Below are 7,465 nucleotides of genomic sequence, written 5' to 3' on the forward strand. Positions count from 1 at the left end.
TGTATCTCCTATCTAGTTACCTATATCTTTCTATCCAATATCTACCCCCGGTCACACTGTCACATGCTGCCCTGCCCCCCCTGTCCCACACATACAGTGTCTGCAGGGGTCAGGTATGGGGTCGGCACCTCCATGCTCCCCCGGGCAACCACCGCTCTCTCTCGCACAGGAATCCTGTAGCACATATATCTGCCGGCAGCGTCCCGGACTGAGTGTCACACATGGCTGCTTCCAGCACTGACGGATTCCTGTGCAGGAGAGAGAGCGGTGCCCCATGGAGCGAGGATGTGCAGACCTATACCCGACCGCCTGCAGCCACAGTATGTGCGGAGAAGGGGGGGGCAGGGAAACCGTGCAGCCCGGCAGTAGCAGCGCTGAGCACACACCAGAGAGAGAACTGCGGCCTGGATGCAGCCTGTCACATCTTCAGCCCCCGCAGCAGCATCTTTCATCCCTTGCCCGGCACCAGTAAATGTGCGACCTCGCTGGGATTGGGAGGTTAATCGGAGGATCAAGCTGTCCAGCCCCCACCTCTCCACCCGGCACCCCCTCTCTCTCCCTGCACCAGAATGCTTGGCGCCCCACGTGCTTGTAACAGGTAGAAATGTGAGCGTCACACATGCCCCCCCCTCCCCCAGACAGCAGAATAGTTGGCCGGGCAGCGTAGGAGCAGGGACGCGAGGGAGAGTAACATAGGGGAGAAGAGCATGCGGCCACCGGGTGAGGGGAGATAAAATTACCGCCAATACCGTCCTGGCCGTGTTTAGGTCGTTTAACCAACGCCAGTGACGGTATCGGTATTTTTGCAGTATAACGCCCAGTCCTAAGTTACCATTTAATATTAATATCCAGTAGGACTTGAAGCGCAATTGACCCGATTCTAAATAAGTTTTCTGGGTAAATATTGCCGTTTTTATTTTGCTTCACTGTAGGTAACGAAAGATATCAATTGGGAAACATCAAACATGGTAGTTGAATTAACCATTATTTTGTTACTACACATTTGAATAATCAAAATTGCAAGAGGTATTGCCTGTTAGGCCCTAGTAACCAGAAATATAAGTTATGGCACAAGCACACTGATGTATGCCTTGAGTGTGGTAATTAAAGAAGTGATCATCCAGGAGGTTAATCCAAAAACATCCCTGTGGCCATACCCATAACTCAGGCCCTTGCTTCTGCTACATTTCAAAGCGGATGAAGATAGCCGTCAAAAAAACACAATAATGTGTTTTTACTACTATTGACATTCACATTGATGCCCTCTGGATTTAGATGTTGCCCTATGTACGTTGAAAAAACAGTGGACAACAGTTTAGAATTTGCAAAAACTTTTATTTAACACTTCGCAAACATAAACTGCAATGTTAGGTCAGAATTTTTTGCTCATGACAAACTTACAATAACAAAAAAATTATAGATCCATAAAGGGAACCAAATGTTCTAAAATTTAAAATATACAACATGTGGTCATTTTGGAATTATTAAAACTTGCACCCCAGTGTGATCAGAGATTATTTGCCGATATCTGTATGTGGAAACAGATGTTACTAATATGGGGCAAATAAAAAATAAAAAAAAGGTAAAACTTAAACATCAATTGTATACATCCGCCCAAATAGATAACATGCACCACATAAGCCATACTACACAAGTGGGTTGCGTAAATAACTGAGATTCGAAACTACAGAGACTGACACTGTAATGAACTTACAAAATATTAAACATTTATCAAAAACTAAACTTTTTTAAATGCTTTGGGCACATGAAAAGGCTAATCCACATTACAGATGTGCATATTCCCGTAAGATTAACCAACACTATTTTACCAAAAAAGACCACTATTGACTGACAGAGTAACAATTAGATGTTATGGTAGGCAATTTGCTTATGGGCCCAATATGGTTCACACCCATAACGGGTTAATGCGTCATTTACACATAATTACTAACAAACACAAATTACAGTGATGCAAATAATTGTATGTTTTATTTGCAAGATTGACCCCCTTCAACGTGTGCTCCCCACCCGGCAAATGTGGTTTATTACTGATACTCAATTGTTGTTAAAGGAGACCTGTCATCCCCTGGTGCTGGGGTGATAGGCTCTCGACCCCCCCTGACACCACCCTATAATCACCGGATCCCACCTTGTCCCGCTTCCTGATTCGGCCGGGTCACAGAGTTTTCGTTGCCCAAAGCCCGTTGCGTGCGCTGACAGGAGAGTCCGACGCTCATAGAGAATGAATGGGGAGTTCCAATGCTCCTTCATTTTCTATGAGCGTCGTACTCTCCTGTCAGCGCGCGCGACGGGCTTCGGCCGATGAAAACTCAGTGGCCCGGCCAAATTAGGAAGCGGGAGCCGGTGGGATCAGGTGAGTATAGGGTGCTGTAAGGGGGGGTTGGGAACCTGTCACCCCGGCAGTTGGGGTGACAGATCTCTTTAACCAGCTCCGCCAATCTAGGGTGTAAACCAACAGCCTCTGGAGGTAATACTGACCTGGATGGCTGTGACCCCTCTGCCACCTAATCTATTGCCCAAGGGTGATTACCTGAGCCAAACAAGGCACAGCCAACTACAACTGAACTGGTGATTATGTGGCACAGGGTGGCCAAGTTGATGGCCGGTTACAGCAGCCAGCCAGACCTCATCAACATTACTTCGCCTACCCAATAAGTCGTACGGGGTTAACAGCAATTCACTAAGTATGGTGCACCACACTTTCCTTGTGTATTGCACAAGGGAAAAGGTGGAAAGTCCTATAATTAAAATAAATTCCAAATTTTTTTATAAAATTAGCCTGTGTTTGAATTTGTAATTCTATGGTAAATGCTGCACTACAACGTTGGGCATAGTTGGTGATCAATCATTTAGCAAATGTCTAAAGTCGCATGTAAACGTGAACATTTGCTAGATGTGTTGATTCTTTATGTAACATCAACCTGCATACAGCCACTTGGCACACAGAAATCATTTTTTACATCAGACAGCATATTCTGGGTGCTCTTTCATGGGCCCCAATCTCCATATTGTGTGTTATAAGGTTCGCCATCATTACAGTTTGTAACTGCAAATAGTGTCTGGTGAATGTGGGGTGCAAAGCTCATATAACAGGTCTTGCTCAATACCAACATCTAAACACCCATAACTTACACCCAGTACAAGTAAAGGGTCGCATCTGTGGACTGTAAGCCTTAAAAAAGGAGGCCACACAGACTCTACTGTGTTAATGCTGCTGCATATGTTACAAAGAGGAGGGCACAAACTCGCCAACAGTTTTTTGCCTCCATTGTCTGGTAGAGAGGATGATACATGGTGGTGCACGTTGCTCATGATGAAGTTGGCCATTGCACAAAATATCATCATCTTCAACAGACAGTGCTCACATTCTTTTTGAGGTTTGCTTTTGACTTCAGCACTAGAAATAGCAAGTTACATGCCAATGGGACAAGTGTTGGTATTCTGTGGAAAATGCGGATATGCCTGGGTAAAGAAAGTTTGATATGTGCAAATATAGAACTTTACCAAACACAGATTCTTCCACAGTCAGTTAAATTAGCTTACATGTGTTGCAGCCACACAAAGTAATCTAGCTAAAATTGTAAAAACAAAATAAGTTAACTTCTGAGGCTACACACCCAGAAAAAAGTGCAACATTGTAAACGTAAACAAAATGCTAACATAGCATATACAACTGTAAACGTGAACAACCTGAGTAGCAATGTGTAAACACACAAATACTTTTGGGCCCCATTCCACGGAACAATCTGGGCGCAAACAACAGTGTAAGGGCCCTATTCAGTAACACAGTAACAATAATGGCCTAAATTGTCCCCATTTGGACAATTATCGCCTCAGTGGAATAGAGAGAACAATCATCGGCTGATCATTTATTTAGGGCCAGAACAAAAAGTATCATTCCCCCAATGCGCATCGCTAAGACTGAATAGCGGTGCTCAGTGGGCGATCGACGATTGGAGAAGCAGCAGCAATACATAGCCTGTCAGGTCTTCTTGTCCACTATGTCTTCGTTCCCAGCTCGTGCACCATCTAACTTCAGAATGGCCTATCAGCTGACTAAGCACTCAGTTATTCAAAGTCCAGGACCGCCACAGACTGTGATTGCCTGAGTGGCCTGTCAGCTGCCAGTCCATTGTAAAGCAAGAGCGCAGGGGACGCGGGGGAGAAAGACTTAGGGTAGTAGAAGCCCCAACAGGTAATGAATACTGTTTCTCAAATAGTTGCTCTCCTGGCGTGAACCGCTATTACACTGTAAACTATGCGCAGTGGGGGATAGATGATTTTCAGGCTGGCCGTAAATAAAGGCATGAAAAATCGGCGGATGAAACGATCATCAACTGCTAGTCCTCTCTATTCCACCAAGCGATAATCTGGAAGTGTGTGGCTGAATAGCGCAGATTTGACCAATTAAGGTTCCTGTGGAATAGGGCCCTTACTGTCTCATTTAGCGCAATGTGTTCAATACATTATGGGTGACTCATACGGCGGCACATGTGATGCCACTTTGCCAGCCTCTGTGAATGTGGGGTTTGGAGCATTATATTGCTGCTCCTGAGTGCCACTAGAAGGAATTTCCGAGCTGTTTAACATCTCCAGAAATGACCCCCTTGACTGAATTGTAGACCCTAATTGAGAACATTCTGCACAGAGGGAGATCTGCCATGTCTAAGTGCTGAGGTCCCAGCTGATGTTTGTGAAGTTATTGCTGTAGAATATGTACTCATATGCTGATGAGAGCTTCTTTGATAATGTTCAGTTACTTGCTTAAGAGCAGCAAATAGTGATACATTATCAGGAATAGGCTTCGGATCAGCATACAAAGACATTACCTCAAACAAAGCTGAAACACACAGCCACCTGTCTTGCCTCTGGTAGACGCCTAAGGCGTTCAGCTATGGAAGAGGACAACTGATCCCAGTGGTCCTCTTTGTCGACCCTTTGGATCATGCTTAAGGTCTCACGCTCCATAGCATGAGAGTGGATGCATCTAGCTGACATAGCAGAGGCAGAAGCGACATTTTGGTCACCAGAGGCTCTTGGGCGATTGCGAGGTGTTGCACTTGATCTTTGTGATGGTCCAGGGGCTGTATCCGGCGTTTCAAACATGTCACCAATAGATCCTGTGGATTGTGCTGGACTACTGGGATCCTCCTCATTTTCTGGAGCAGATATGTTGCCATCAGTGCTGCAATATGTGATAAGAAAAAGAAAAATATATATATAGTGCTGTCATGCTGATAATGGTCCTTCACTTTGTCAAAAAATAGTCATGCTGAAATGTGACATGGACATGGGGGGGCATTGCATTTAGATCGCCACGGCCCTTACATACATTATTGTCAGCAATATTATTGGCTAATGAATACTAACCTGCGCATCTCACGGCCGCTGTGTAGGAAGTGAAGTTGTTCATAATAAGCCATCCTGCGTTTTTTGGGTGAGGAGCCACTCTTTTCCTTCTCATTTTCAAACTTACGAAATTGATCACGTAAAGAGCGCCATCTGTTCTTCAAGTCAGTGTCTAGTATAAAACATATATAATCGAGTGTTCAAACTTAACCACAAACCTCTACAAAAACAACATTACAACTGCATAAGATAAGGTTTAGCTTCATATATGTATAACAATGGAATTTTCCGTACTTATTTGCTTTTTCAAGGTTTTTGCATATTCTTCCCACTCTGGATATAATTCTTTGCATATCTTTAGCCAAATTTCTGCCTTACATGCCGGTCACTATAACTTTCATGCGTTATGTCCCATAAACTTGTATGGGACTCCACCTAGAAGATATGACAAAAATACACTGTGAAAAATATGGAAATCTAAAACAATAATTAAAAACATTTAAAAAAGCTGCTACAAGGTACACAATGGCATTGTAAAGTACAAAATGCTTTCACTATTTAAGTAAAACTTAACAACCTGGTGACACGGGTGGGGGTGGTGGGACACTGGGAAGGGGGCCATTCACAGACATAACATACATTACAAAGTTCTATAACTTTGTAATGTGTGTTATACTGTGAATAATTTTTTAGCGCCGGACAACCCCTTTAAAATGTGGGGTGTAGTAGTACAGGTAAATATGACGGGGGAATAAGGACAGAAAGAGATGATGGGTGTAATAGTACAGATTAAGATGAATGTTTTATTTGAAGTTCAAGAACAGATGTAGGTTGTTATAGTCTGGGTCCACATGAGGGTAAGGGACACAGCTAGGAGCCCATGAGACCTTGGAGACTTGAAAGAGCATGGGTCAGACTGTGGGGAACATGGGGTACAATGGTGAGCATGTGCTAGACTGGGGGAGTAGCAAACATACTCAGTATACCCCTTATTCCCGGCCACACTCCTCCCGGACGCACATAACTCCAGCTCCTTGATCACCACTATAACAGGATGATTATCATCTCCTGTCCTCAAATTGAGGTCCCCAGAGGAGGCTGCAGGGACTGAAGGCTCGAGGTACATGCACACAACTACTTCAGTCAACATTTCTGCAAAGCCTACAGCTAGCAATGCAATCACCTCCAACATGCACACAATGTTGCAAGCTAAGAATACACACGTGCACACACTTTGTCCTGCAAAGCTTTCACACATGCAGACAACTTGCAAAGCAAACTCTTACCACAGGCACCACAAGTTGAAAACCAATCACTATCCGAATGCATACAAGTTGCACACCAACAACACACTCTCACATGCACAGAAACCATTTCACACATGCACAAAACTTGCACAGCAAACATTGCACACATGCACAAAACTTGCACAGCAAACATTTCACACATGCACAAAACTTGCACAGCAAACATTTCACACATGCACAAACTTGCACAGCAAACATTTCACTCATGCACAGAAAATTACAATGAAAAATTTTTAAAAAATGCACAAAAAGGAATGTGGCTCTCCAAGCATAACTATTGATTGGTGCATGACATTGCTGTTCTGTCATGGGGGATGAGCAGCAAGAGGAAATAATGTTCTAATTACTGTGCCACCACAGCCAAAAAAAACCCTCTGCCTCATCAATGGAAGCATATGACCAAAGCCTCCGCCACAAGCTGCCTTGGCTACATTTTCCCGCTAACTTCTCCTCCGCGGACTGGCGCCAGCCTCTCTGAAACTATGTCAGCCTATGGGAGACAGAGTTTGCCTTCCCTGTCTGACAGACAGACTGGCGCCATTGCACAGCATAGGCTATTCTTGCTACAAATGCAATACAATTTTGCAGAATTTTAAAATTCAAACAGTCTTCACTACATACTAACATACTTGCCGTATAAGTGCTAACTGATCATGCTATTCGCGCCATGTCCACACCTAACATGCACATTGGAGGACTACAACCCGATATTAAAATATAATATACATCTGAACACATTATTAACAGACATACATACTCACCAATTCGATCAGACGACTCACGTTTAT

General features: G+C 44.0%; 1 long non-coding RNA gene across 1 annotated transcript; it reads right to left on the minus strand.

The window, feature by feature from the left end:
- Positions 1-4,892: 4,892 nt before the first annotated feature.
- On the minus strand, positions 4,893-5,745 carry LOC138774731 (uncharacterized). Its single transcript, XR_011360369.1, has 3 exons — positions 5,665-5,745; positions 5,392-5,542; positions 4,893-5,206 (listed from the first exon to the last, which is right to left on the minus strand). It is a non-coding gene; the product is annotated as an uncharacterized lncRNA (long non-coding RNA).
- Between the last annotated feature and the right edge of the window lie 1,720 nt (positions 5,746-7,465).

This window comes from Dendropsophus ebraccatus, unplaced genomic scaffold (genome assembly GCF_027789765.1).
Source record: "Dendropsophus ebraccatus isolate aDenEbr1 unplaced genomic scaffold, aDenEbr1.pat pat_scaffold_1056_ctg1, whole genome shotgun sequence".
Classification (NCBI taxonomy): Eukaryota; Metazoa; Chordata; class Amphibia; order Anura; family Hylidae; genus Dendropsophus; species Dendropsophus ebraccatus.